The sequence below is a fragment of the Argiope bruennichi genome, chromosome X1, assembly GCF_947563725.1.
Source record: "Argiope bruennichi chromosome X1, qqArgBrue1.1, whole genome shotgun sequence".
NCBI classification, from domain to species: domain Eukaryota; kingdom Metazoa; phylum Arthropoda; class Arachnida; order Araneae; family Araneidae; genus Argiope; species Argiope bruennichi.
In genome coordinates this window covers 9,144,496-9,158,584 of record NC_079162.1, presented here as the reverse complement: position 1 = coordinate 9,158,584, position 14,089 = coordinate 9,144,496, and the positions used below count along the sequence as shown (strand labels likewise).

General features: G+C 29.1%; 1 protein-coding gene across 5 annotated transcripts in view; it reads left to right on the top strand.

Moving 5' to 3' along the window:
- Positions 1-14,089, top strand: part of LOC129958099 (gamma-aminobutyric acid receptor subunit beta-like) — a 234,984-nt gene that overhangs the window by 86,422 nt on the left and 134,473 nt on the right. The window lies entirely within an intron of this gene.

The window sequence follows — 14,089 nt, the reverse complement described above, 5'->3', positions numbered from 1 at the left end:
AAAAACCAATTCTTAAGTTTCTTGAAGAGCCTGAAGAAAAACACTGAAAACTGAATTTCTATTATTTGAAGCAATGAATAAAAGAACAAAAATAAAACTTGCAAAAAAAGAATTGCATAAAAGATAATAAGAGTTTATGTAAAGCATCTGCCATAAAACAAATGTTTCTTTTTTGAATATTTTTCTTGCAAACGTGTTTTGCTTTCCTTTCTGAAAAATTTTGAGACTTGTTAATGAATTATACGCAGTTAACTTTAGATATTTTGTTGTTATTAATCAAAAAATAGGACACAGAATAAAAATGAAACTTAAGTGCCAAGTTGACCAAAAATGCTGATTTCTGCTACTTAACACTGAATATGATTCGTTACCGAAAATTCGCTAACGAATTATTGCCATTGTTTAAATTGCAAAAAGGGATAGAGCAAATTCTCCATAGTTGTCAGATTTACAAATATGTGGAATCGATATATTTAAGATGAATTAATGAAATGCTCTATGCAAGAGAGCGCAAAGCTAACACGTAAAAAAGCTTTTTTTTTAATGATTGGATCTTTAATTTACTAGACTGAGAAATCAGACTCGTTTGAACCTAAACATGTACAAAATGGAAGTTCCTTAACGCATTACGTTTCTCCATTTGTTGAAAAGTATCCGAGTTACAGAGAAAATAATTGATGACATGCCTTAAAATAGGTGCTAACGGCCTTCATTGCATAATTCCTCTTCCTTACCTGACAGCTTAAATTAATGCAATTGATTGCATAATTTATATCAGCACCATCGATCAAATAAATAATTCACTCTCGCTTAAAAATCATTAGCACTGTTTTCTACTTTTGCACAGTTTTGACACTTTATTATAAATATCTAGGTCAGGGGTGGTAAACCTTTATGGATCAACGTGCCATTTTTTCTAAAGAAATGTTTAATGAGGTAGAGACGTGTCGTCAAATAATTTTGACTTGTGATTATTAGGAAAATAATAAAACTAAATACTAACAACTCAAAACTCTTTATTTACTACGAGAAGATGTATTTTACACTGTATAGTAGTAAAGTTTTTAGTTATGCATGTCATTCAAATTAAAATAACATTAGTGTGACTTCTGCTATTGCAGATTGGATGACAAATAGCTTATTTTAGGATGGTAAGATGTTACTTTCAGCAGAATGCACGCTGAATTGGAGTCATCTGCGAAACGGTTTCTAAGCGAGTCTTTAATATTATTCATCTCTGAAAATAATGACTCGCAGGCAAAGGTAGATGAAAAATTCCATGTTTCCAAAATTTTGTTACTGACATTTTTACTTATATTCCTTATTAATCTTTCTGTTTAAACTTTTTTCTTGTTTCAATAAATTTTTTAATCCATTTTGAACTAGACTGTAAATTAAACAGTTGCATTTCAAATTCTTCAATTTCCAATCGAATCGGAATAAATTTCAAGTCACATCAGGGTACGTAATAAACTTGAGCGTTTCCGATAATTCCTTTAACTGAGAAAATCTTGCTGAAAATTCTTTGATTGAAGAATCAATTACGGAAATAAATTCTTCAAAAACTTTTTCTTCGTCTGGTTTCTCATTTACTTCTAAATCTTTGATATTTTTTTCAAGTTTGGGAAGTACTTGTAGTTTCGTGTAATAATACCGTTTCAGAAAACACGCAGTTTAGTGTCAAAAGCGCGAATCATGACGATAAATGTTTTATACGTGTCTTCAAGCTTTATGTTCAGTTCATTCAAATGTTGGCATATGTCTGTAAGAAACATCAGCCACATGACATCCAACAACTGTAGGTATTTGCCCACCATTTTGCTGAAACAGTCTGATTTCTTCTGAGCAATCAACAAATGTTTGAAGTACATTCCCGCGGCTCAACCAGCGAACAATATTATATATTAGTAAGCCATTACACACCGAGTTGACTTCATCCAACAGAGCATCAAACTTTCGTTTATTTAAACCTTGCAACGATATGAGGTTCACTATTTTTGTGACTAACACCATTATATTATCAAGAGATGCTAAACCATTCTTAGCACACAATGGTAGGAATTGGGAATATGCGCACCTCGACCGATCACTCGTATTTGTTCGTAAAACTTGATAGCGAACTTTGTTATTTTGAACTAAAATGCAAATCGTTTTGATCGTCGGTGTGTCCAAAATATTGTGTCGCGTGCCATCAATGGCACGCGTGCCACACTGGTTCGCCATCCCTGATGTAGGTTATGGTAATTTATTTCTGTTTTTAATACTTTATATTTAATTTAGAAATGGAGAGAAAATTTAGTTTTTCGGCAGTAGAAAATTTCTTTAAGTATATCTTTTTGTTGGTAAAATATTTCTTCTTATTTTTTAATGTTATTTTTGCTTTTATGAATATCATTTTATGTTATCGAAGTCAATTTTCTTATCCATTTTTCATGCATGAATATTGCTACTCTCTTCAGAATCTGAAAAATTGTCTATTTTCAAGAATGTCAATTATGAAAGAGGTACATGAATTGATAAACCTTTATCATGTTATATAGCAGGATAGTCTCAACAGTATTCAGGAATTTTTCAGAAGCGGATATTGGGATTCATTCCTACTATGTTCTGCTAATCCCCGTGAAGATTTGAAAAAATGGATGTTGCATGATTTGTCCAACAAAGAGAAGTTCCACTTTCAGAAAATATTTAGGTATTTTTAAAGATGTTAATTACTTTTAAAATTAACGGAAACAACTAATTAAGGATAGCATTTTAAAAGAGTTTCTTGTTTATATATTTAGAGGGACTATTCATAAATTTTCATTTTCAATTGTCTTTTTCTAATGACATAAATAATGAAATACGTAAACGTCTAATATGCATTTTTATTTAATTTTACAAAAAAAATTGAAGTAACCAAATTTAAGGAAATTTTTAACACCCAACATTAGCTCTGAATGTTACAATTTTAGTTCGTAAGAAAATGTTAGCTAGTAGCAAAAAAAAAAAAAAATGTGTATATAATAGTTTTAAGTAAATAAAATATTTTAATACAAATACTAGTAAAGAATATCGTTCTGAAAGAAGTATTCTTGTAACTAGTGTAAGAAATTGATTATTCTCTTATTTATTTTCCTTCAATTCAGAATATGCAAAATGGCGAAACTAAATGAAATGAAACGGAACAATCATCCTTGTTAAAATTTTTACTACTTTGACATTAATAAGACTGGCTTATTTTATAATAAGAAAATTTATAAAGTAGAACAGATCATGATTTATTGAAAACTGAGAAAAAATACTTAAAATTATCGACAAACCTTCTTAAAAACCTAAAAAAGAAAAACATTTTATAATGAATATTTTGAAAGTGTTTGTTAAAAATTTCAGAGATTTTTTGGGATAATCAAGTGGTGTTTGAATAATTTATTTGACAGACTAAGAAAAATAGGCTCAAATCACTTTTCCGGATTTTCTAAGAAACCTGATTTTCGCTCGAAGGGAGCTAAAAGAAAAAACCTCGAAATACATTTAAAGCGCAAAGTGAAATCGAATTTTTACTTGGCATCCACCGAAAATGGAGTTATTGTCCGTCAGAATGGAACTCGTGAAACGGAAATAACACAGTCGCCTGTGGAAAACTGTGAGGCAAGTCAAAGAGTTGACAACGTCAAGAAATGTAATTTTTCGAGAAGATTATATTTTCGTTGGCTTGAAAAAGGGAGGAAGCATAAGATTTAGAAGGGTTTTCTTCATTTTCTTTACAACACACGTCTTTCCGGAAAACAGTAACAAAAGATGAAAAAGCTGGTTATCTTATTTTCAGAAAATCTTAAAAACTTTTAGTTAAGACTGTTTGTATAATAGATAAACTTCATTGTTTATTTACATCAGGATAGGCATAGAGTTTTCTCTAGTTTATCTGTTTAAAGCTAATTAACTTCTTTATCGAATAAAGTCCCACTGAATTTCTTTTATAAAATCAATTGGGACAAAATTGTGCAAAGCGATGTTGCTAAGTCTCCAAATCCTATTGGAGCTAAATTATTCGGCTTAGAGATCGCCAGATTTAGCTTTCATCTGTAGTAAACACAAAGGTTGAGTGCACGTATTAGTTTCCTTTCGGAAAAGTGGATTCTCAATGGAGAAGTCACAGACAATTTTATTTTACATAATAATTTTAGAATATTATTTATGAAATTCTCTAGTAAAGTAATTGCCTTCTTCCTCCGCCCCACTGCAACTATCATGAACCCAGCCAACATCTTCGCAACAAAAGCTCAGACATTTCTCTTAGTGAATCCATTCTTTTGCTACCTTTGAATTAGAAAATATATCGTTGCAGTATAAAAAATTATCGTTTAGTATATGTTTATCATCTTCATTGGAAGAATCACCAATCAAAAATTAAGAATATTTTGTTTTCTAATGTCGGAATGTTTTAAGGGGGTTGGGTCCTGATTTATGGTGTTACAAGCAACAAATTATTGAGAAAACTTATTTGGTTGAGCGAATAAATCCTATTAAAAGGAGCAGTCTGTATTGTCTGGCAACTTCCAGAATGTGTTGTGAACTCCTTTTGATAATAGGAACTTAAAGATTCCATGAAGGTCACATTTGATAGCTGCATCCTGTGAGAAGAATGTGACGACAAGCATAAAAAAGTATTTAGAAAATATTTGTTAAAACCCAGGTCTCTTGATATTGAATGGTTTTTCGCAAATGCCTCATTTTTATATTTTTTTTCGAAAACCATCCAATGAATCCTTCCCTACCATCTTTTGTCATCATTGAATGAGTGTTTCAACTTATTTTTGGCTACAGGATTATATAATCTTCTGTCAAAATGAAACAAAAAAGCCTCCTCTCGATCAGATTATAATTTTCGCATTGAATGCTTTTATTTTATTATTCCTAATTCTTGTTTCAATTTAGAAATACAAGCCTTTTCAAAATACTGTCTGACATTTTAGATGAATATATAGATGGATTTATAAATACCAAAGAAAATATCTCTTTAACATTGCAAATACTCGAATATTCACCCAATATTTTAACAACAATTATTATTTATATGATTTGAAATATGCATTGCTTGGCTGTCATGCAAAAAAAAAGAAGTTGCTAATTTGACGTCCGAGGAAATAAAGATTCAAGAAGTGAATTGATTTGAGAGAGTTTTTCTCTCAAATTGATTCACTTCTTCAATCTCCACTTTAGAGCTTTGCCTTTGTAAAGTTCTCGTAATAAGATTTCGAAATGAAACTCATCGAAACGGTAATATTCTGATCATATAACCTTTTTTACAATTCATTATGATTAAAACTTAAAATTAATAACTATGCAATTATTTTTCACTAATATAGTAACTATCGATTATTATACTACTCCATTATATATTAATTATAATGGAGCGGTTAATATAATGGTGATTATATATTAATTATAATTTTTTAGATGAAAATGTGATAAATTAAGGATCCTATATATATTAGGGATACAATATGTGTATAGTTTAGATACGAATTTTACCTAATGAAGAAATTATGCAAAAATAAATTGTTACTTCATTCACAATTATTTAAAATATTTAAGTAGCTTCAAAAATTTCTCGGAGATATTTAATTAAATTAAATTAAACGAAATACCCCTATTTAAATCAATGTGTGTTTTATAATTACAAATAATTTTATTTTTAACTATTTGATTTCTTAAAAATTATCAATTGTCTTCACCAGAATATTTTATAATGTTTAACTAATGTTTCTGCGGATTTAAAGCAATTATCGTTTATTACTTGCATAGAGACCATCTGGGAAAGAAGATAGGAATTTAACTACATTTTTTTTCAAATACTCTAGATTTTGGTTTGAAGTTATCGTTTGACACTTAAACTTATTGTTTCCATAAAAAACAAGCTAAGAAACAATTGATGCTCTTAAACTTTATATTTATAGCAATAGTGTTTGGAGAAATCAATGATGCTCTCCAAGTGACGTCATCACTCTGAGTTTGACCTTTCTACTAACCTTGGTTTCTTATCCCACTCTCCTCCAATATAACAGCAGTTTTCCAATTAATATGTATGAATTGGTCTAGCATAAGAGTATAATTATTATTAATGACTGAAATAAAATAATAATAATAATAATAATTGGTTTTTAAAGAATTTATTCTACATCTGTGAAGAGAACTTTTGCAGTCACTCCTCAATGAAAAAATAAAACGCATCTTCAAACTAGCGTCAATTTTATCATGCCTGATCCAAGGACAGAAGGGAAGAAGGCAGCACCTCGAGAATCATTGGATGATAAGGCTGCTTTTCGATTTCTGTGGTTGGTTGGTTTAACAGTTCCTCTCCCTTGATATTCCATAACATTTGTTGATGAGTGGGCTTCCTGCACAAGGCTCGATAGAATTTGACGAATTATGTAGGTGACACAGAATCTATATCGACAGTGCATGGTGGTTAGTCATTGATATTTGAATGGATCCATACGTGCAGAGCCTAGTAGCTTCTTAAATATTTATTCTTCGGTTTTAAAATTTGAAAAAATAATTAAAGCTTGTTTCTTCATCTTCCCTGCTACTGTGTTTTGATTCCTTCGATTATTAGTTATGGTTTTTTTTTTTGTTTGAATTCCTTCTCAATGATTGATAACCCTTTAAAGAAGAAAAAAATTTTAACGGCGATTGAATTCTTATTCTTTTTTCTTTGTATTTCGTTTTTTGGAGCAATATTTATGTTAAACGCAATTAATAATTACCCTACGTATTATTTTAACTTTATATCTTGACACTGTAAAACATTTATTATTAAAAAATTATTGAGATTATTTCCGATTAACTGGTACAAAACTAAAATTTGTTTTTGAAGAAATCACTGTTTTGAAAAATAAGAGTATTGCACATGCACTAAGAAAAAAACATCATATTTGAAATTCATTTCATGGAACCATATAAAAGGACTTCAGTTTTCTGAATTATAATTAATAACTGAAAAATCTTTTACTCTATTTTTTTTTAAATGGCTAACTATTTTAGAGATATAGATAAAAATATCAAAAATAAATTCCATTAAAAGCATATTTTTAATAAAGTACTAAAAATATAGTTTTTTTTTCATTTCAAATATTTCCGATTATTTTATCTTCAATTAAGAGCACATTATTATAAATACTTTAGAAATGAACTGTTCTCACATTCAAAACCACGTAATGCCACTCGTAGAAAAATTTAATAAAAACTAATCAATTAATTGATAATTAAGCTGCGAAAATATAAAATTAGTTTATTTTCAACCAAAACATGATAATCTGCAAAATTCTAGGGCTTCATTATGTAAGTGAAAAATTAGAAAATCTTATATGGCTGATGGGAATCCATTTCAATTAAAATGTGTAAAACATTCCATCTTAATGCAAGAATAACACATTTAATTTTAGGAACTATGCTATCAGTGAGTTTCTTAAGGGTTGCAATAATCAGACTTCTAAAAGACTTTCATCTTAAAAAATAAAGCAGTGGTATGATGCTTTTGACTGTATTTAGTGTAGACAACAAAATATCTGCTAAACTTCTTGAGTTATCGAAATGAAACTTTTCAAATAGAGTCTGGGCAGTTTTTGAGAAAAAATCATAAATATGAACTTCAGGCTCATTTTAACAACAGTTTAAAATCCTTTATTTTATAATTAGTCAATTAAGTGAAAAGAGAAACTTCTATGCTTTCAAATTTTTTTATAAGAAGATATTTATCAGCATACCTTTTGATTCTGTTTCAATTTACATGTGACTCTGGTAATTAGTTCTCAAGTTACATTATCAGTACATTAGTTGAGCTTTATAGGATTGTCAAAACGTAACTGTTTAGGTTGAATCTGGTTCTTTCGGAAAATAAATAAAAGCGGGTACATAATATTGTTCATTTTATTAAAACTGGATTCACTGATTCAATCCTAGAAGAAATTTGATCCATAAACACTAAATGACAGAAATATGCAAAATCTAAGCATTTATTTTCGGTAAAATATAATTACGATTGAACTGCAATAATTTTTTATACCTTTTAAAGATCTTCACTTACAGTAGAATCCTAAGCATAATGAAAAATGATTTTTGTTGTTGTTTCTTCCGATTAAGAAACTTCTATATTTAAAATCGCCATTCCTTCTGGGGAGCTATTCTCTTTCGTAAATTGTTACTAACGATTTCATATGCAATACTGAATGATGTGCGTATTTCATTATATAAAAATGCAATTATCAGGTGAAATGATAAACGTAGTAATAGTCACATTAATGAAATATCAAAATATTGCTGTTATTCATCATGATTGGATGAGCAATTTTTCATATCATTTGGGTACCATTGGTAACATCTACCTATTTTGTTCAGCTGTAATCATTTTCTAGTTTATTTCATCTTTATATGCCTTTATTTCACTTAGCTTATTTCATTTTTAATGACAAATATTCTATTCGGTTCCCCACATGTTTCCTTGTAAGTTCGAATTGTAAATTTTTGCACAGTCTTGTGATCTTGATGAAAATATATTTTAGCACTTACAAAACATAAGTCAATATTTATAATGATGAATTATAAATGAAATATTGAAAATTAGAAAATAATAAAAAACAGTTCTTCATCTCAGAATATAGAGGTCACATTTTTCATGACGGGTGACAAGAAAGCAAAACTGTCCTAACAAGATTTTATTCAATAAGTTGATCAAGACGTTCTAAAGAAACGGAAGATGTTGGAATCCGAGGTATTAATGAAATGGCCGCCAACATACCAAAATTGTAACTTACATGAATCTTTAGCTATTCATAGTCTTTCCTTAAAAGAAAATTCAAAGAACTTCCAGACTCTTGAAGACCTTAAAGGAACTTTAAGGTCCATCTCTCATCACTGGTGGCAATATTTTTCGTAGAAAGGATTGGAATCCTTGTCCATCGATATGATAAATTTCCGAATCTTCATGACGATTAGAACGAAATGTAACCATGTATGCTCCTAACTCTTATTTTAGTTGATTCCTTTTTGTAGCTCATGAAATCTTGAAAATAAAAGGTGGTCGTGATCCTTATATGACAGCTGTTTGAGTTTTAGATATTCATTTCAAAGTTAAATGAATTCACTTTTGCTTCAAACAATGTTTATTGTGTACTTTTTATGCTTGTTTAAAAATATTACTTTTATATACGCCACAGTTTTGATCCTTCATTGCTAAAAAAGATACGATTATCGATATATCTCAAGGCGTTCCGTTGCAGATGCTTTCATAGAAATCCATTGCGTAGTTAGAGATTTTGACTTGTGCATTTCCTCCTTCATTGAAATATGTATTTGGCTACAGAAAATGTGAGGCTTTTGAAGCAAGTCTATGGAAAAAAACTCAATTATTTTATAAATTGGCACACCTTTGAAGGGAAAGTCTATTGGAAAAGAAGACCAGAAGTCAAACGTTCTTATGTGATTAAATCTGTAACCATTAATGAAATCTAAAGTTTTATTATTGGCTTTAGTATTTCTTATGATTATCGCTTGTTCTACAAGATGAAATAATAGTTGTTTCTAGTTTCCAAAAATGAGTCCAGACTTGGCTCTGTATTTTGGCGCTACAATCAATGAACATGAATTTTTAGACTTGTTTCATTATTTCTTCATACTTCCAACATCATCATGAAATGAACTTCATGAAGATGTTTAGAGATGCTTCCTTTGTGTTTAATACCATTTTTTTATTTTCTTAGAGCGAATATTTTGAAATGCATTAAAATATGAATTGCTTAGTTTAAAAACTTCGAAGGAACTAATATCTGTTGCAGATATTTCGAAGGAAAGGGATTTTGTAATCGCTTTTTCCTCGAATGCAAAAGATTAGAAATTCCATTTTGTTTATACGTTCCTAATTGCATTTATTTTATTTTTTTCGGAACTTAATAATGAGTTAATCTGTTAGTATAACTAAGTTTTGATTCCGCACCAGAGGCAAGTTCTGGTTGTAAATTTCAGGAAAAAATTATTTAAAAATAAGCAATATTTATAATAACGAATTATAAATTAATTAAACACTAAAAAGCAGAAAAATGGATAAAATCTGTATTTTAGTACATTAATAAAAATGAGTATTTAAAAATTGTTTTTAATAGCATTTCACCAAGAGACAAGCTTTTACGCATATATCTTTTGCCTTTCAATGATCAAATTTATGGCACTCCAAAATGTAATAACTATACTTTTGCTTATACGTCTCTTTTTTTTTTTTTTGTAAATGTCATTTCATATGCAGTATTTTTGAAGAAAGCAATGAAGATTTATTTACATAATTAAATAATAATTTTATTATTATTATCAATCTCCGAATTTTTTCTGACACTTAAGAAAACTTAATTTTTGTCTCAGTGCATTAAATCGGAACTTCAATAAAAATATAAATTAGCTGCATTGAATTGAATGATTTCAATAGATGATTTTCAGTTTCCAGAGTATGAGCCAGGGCCCAATTTTAACACTGAGAATGTTGGAGGCAGAAAATATTATGTTTCAGCGCTAATAGTTAATAACTATTTCGGGAAAAGTCTATATTCCGGTAGCATTTAGTAAGAAACCAGACATTCAATAATTACACAAAAAGTCAAAAACAGCCAAGGAAGGTCATAGTCTTGTCGCGCACTCGATTCCGAAATGTCTCATAAATGCAAGTTGATTTTTTTTCAGTTCATTTCTCAAGACGAGATAATAGTACTTTTATTATTATCATAAATCTGCAATTATAATTCTATTATTATTAGGAATCTGCCTACCTGCAGAATCTGGGTTATTTTATTATTATTATGAATCTGCAAATCTGAGCCCAGCATTTAAGGAAACATGTTACAAATAAACTGGAAGGATATTCCACGCACATATAAAATAACTATGTTATGCATTTTAATGGCTTCCACTATACGAGGCAGGTCCCAACTTTGCTCCGAAGAATGTATGGAGGCATAAAATATGTTTTAGCTCTTGACCTAACAATGAAAGGCTACCTCTGGAAAGTCAGTGCTTGAATCCTAGTCGCATGTGGTAGAAAACCAGAAGCTCAATCATCAGACAAGACAGAAGGATCCAAAAGAGCAAAAAGGCGATTGTAGGTCATTTTCACGACGCCCTCAACTGATAGATGATCTGACTGTAACGGCCACGTTAAGGGAAAATAAGTTCGGAGTGTATGTTTGTTTGGAGTAGGGTCGATAGGAAAAGGAAACTGCCGGAGCATAGGGTTGGCGACATAAATCTTTTATAGAATGAAATGTTGCGCACGTGCAAGTCGTTAGTCACTGCTGATGGCGCCAAGAGGCTTTGAAGAAGACTATCGTGTCTGATGAAGGAAACGGGATGTTTCAATCTGACTTTCGATTTATATCATGGGGTGAAAGAAACTCAGCCTCAAACTTAGATGAGGTCATAAAATTCCGAAAGGCTGGACAGCATTTATTACATAGGAGAAAAATAAAAGGTTGGGATGTTCGTTTTTTTTAAGTTAGTGAATCTCTTCTATTAGAGAAAATGATAGGTTATTAAATATAAAAATTACTTCACTTTTAAAACTTCGTATTTCTTGTAGCTTACTTAGAATTTTGCTTTTTTTCTGTAAGGATTCACATTGTTGATTGATTGTAAGAATTTCAATTAATGTACTATTATTGTTAAAAGTACTAGAATTATTAATTTGTTGGAAGATATGTTTCAATGCTAATTATTTTTCTAACTCACAATTATGATTTTTAGACATTCATATTAAAAACGTTTTGTCTTATCAGGTTTCGAATTGTTAGTTTGGCTTTCTTGAATAATATACTGGCTTTTGTTTGGGCTAATTCTTCTTAATCTTATCTTATTGTCATTGTGCTTATTTGGAATCTATTCTTATTTGTATAGAATTAAATAACTCTTTCAGCATTATTACATTAATAAAATATTATCCATAAGTCTCAGAAATTTCGTCACATTCATAGCTAAAAATTAACAAAACCCCTTTATAAAATATATAGTTTTATTACATTTAAATGAATTAACTAAATTCTGGTTTTCAAAACATATCAACAGAAATATTATAACTTATTTATTTTCTTGTAAAAATAAATAAAAGCAAGCACTTTTGTGGAATATAGCTATTTTCGGAAAATAAAAATCGGTCGTATTAAGAAAATAACTTGTGCATCTGTTTAAAAATATATGAACTATGCTTTTGAATTGTAGGTAAAATAAAAATATTTAATGTGATCTTTTACTATACTATATATATACATAATGCTATATTATAAATATAACGCTATATATATTTATTTACCTATTATTTTCTAATTACTTAAATTCAAACGTGTAAAAGCACATCGGAGCTACTAGGGGCATTAGGATTTCCCATACTTTTCAGTTTCTTATTTCTGTAACTCTAACGACCCACTGAAATATGATGTGAAAATCGCGCAGCTAAAATAAATGCTTTCTCCACTGAACTTCGATAAAATTCTTTTTAGAAGGAATATAATAATACCTGAGAGCTTTCGTATCTTCACTTTTTCCTTTTTTTTTTTTTTTGCTTTTTAATTACAGATTTAGCAAATAACTTTTTAAAGATAGAACTTTCAGCCAAAACGAAGAATAAAGCTATGATTTCACGAGGACTCCATTATTATTCATATTTAAAAATCCGTTGACATGTATTTAGCTTTGTGAAAAGAAATCATCTTATTTAAATTCGTTGCAAAATTTGTCATTGTCTGTGCTTCAAAATAATGACTTGCTTTGCTTTTTAAATGGATTTTCAGTTTCATAATGTTTTCAACAATCAGTTAATTTTGATACCTTCAACTGATTTTATAAATCTTGCAAACTGACTGTCTCTAAGACAGAAAAGAAAATATGCATCCAGTTAAATTAAATAAAATTCAAAGTATGTTTTGAAATAAATATCTGAAAAAAGAGAAAAGTTTTAAATGTTCTAATATCTTTGAAAGCTCTATATATAAACTTCAAGCAATGAATTGGGCATAATTGAGCTGCTAAATGGTGATCAAAAATATTACATTCACCAAAATTTCAAAAGTTCATTATATTAATTTTTGAATTTTATACTTTGTTTCATGCCCTACCTTTTATGAAATTTACCTATTTAAATTTTTACATTTTCAAAGTGGACATAATTTTATTTTGCATTGAAAAATATTGTGTTGATTTTATCTCATTCTATAAAATTTAAAATTTTGGATATTTAGGTTAAAATTATGGAAATTTCAAAGTAATTTTTCATACATTTTTATATTCTGAAATTGCAATCAAGATACATTTAAAACTTTTGTGTTGCTAAAAACTCTGTTCATTGAAAAAATTCATTAAACTGTTTTTAAAATAAATTTGCAGTCTGATGTTTATTAGCTCAAATTTGGCAATTAAAAACCATGCTCATTTCTGTAAGCACTGTAGTAATGTTGCGCTATTCTTTCTCAAGAGAAGAAGTTTCAAATATAGTTTGCATCAAATAAACTACGGAAAAGCCCCTTATGAACAAGATGCTATTTTTTAAAGAAAAAAGTTGATTGAATATTAAAAATAAAATAAAAATAAGAAATCACATTCATCAAATAGTTGTATTACCAAATGTTATCTTTTTCGCAATTGAACTAATTTGGCGAAATTTTAATAATTGATTATATCATACAAATCATATTGTCTAAATTTTGATTTCATATGGAAATGTTTTTGGTTCCAGAAAATTGCTTTATTTATTGCATTTGAAATTATCTTGATGCATTTTTCATTAATAAATATTTATTTCAAACCGTGGCCAGTGACCAATTAAGATTTCCAAAATTTTAAGCTTATCTAGTAAGAAATTCCATCTTCACAGAATCAATATCAACAAGGATCTTGCAACCATGTGAGGCTTGTGAAGGAGGAAAATAGTAATAATTTTTTTTTCTTAAATTATCTGGATTCAAACTTCGCTTTAACTTCTGAGTTGAATAAGCATCTGCCGCCTTTTCCACGCTTTCTGAATCTACTTTCAGTAATTTTGACTGTCCAACGTGCAGCTGCCGTATTATATGAACATCAT